The following is a 425-nucleotide window of genomic DNA, read 5'->3' as shown; positions in this document are numbered from 1 at the left end:
GGGGCGGTTGTGCGGTCGGCGGCAGAGCTTCAGCGAAAGAGAGGGTAGCGGCGGGGGTTAAGTTGCAGCCGTGGGTAAGAGGCAAGGTTTTCCTTTCTTTCTTATTTTTTAAACCTAACCAATATATATAATTTAGACTTTTTTTTAATAAAAAAACTTAAAAAAAACCAAAAATTAAGAACAACCAATAATCTCCTCGTTTAGAGTAGGGGATAGCCAATTGGTAATGACAATTCCAAAAAACAGCTTCATCCTCCAAAGTAGAATAAGAAAGCGGGTTGATAAGATATGCAAGCATGTCAAATTTCATGTCAATCACGATCTAAGTTGGTGAGTGATAGTTCGCCACATTTGATATGCATGTGTGGCGAAGAGGAAAATGTTCATAAGCATTATAAGGGGAGGCATGGTGTCAGCTCTCTGCC

Source organism: Benincasa hispida, chromosome 11, assembly GCF_009727055.1.
Source record: "Benincasa hispida cultivar B227 chromosome 11, ASM972705v1, whole genome shotgun sequence".
Taxonomy (NCBI): Eukaryota; Viridiplantae; Streptophyta; class Magnoliopsida; order Cucurbitales; family Cucurbitaceae; genus Benincasa; species Benincasa hispida.
Note: the sequence above shows the minus strand (reverse complement) of the source record.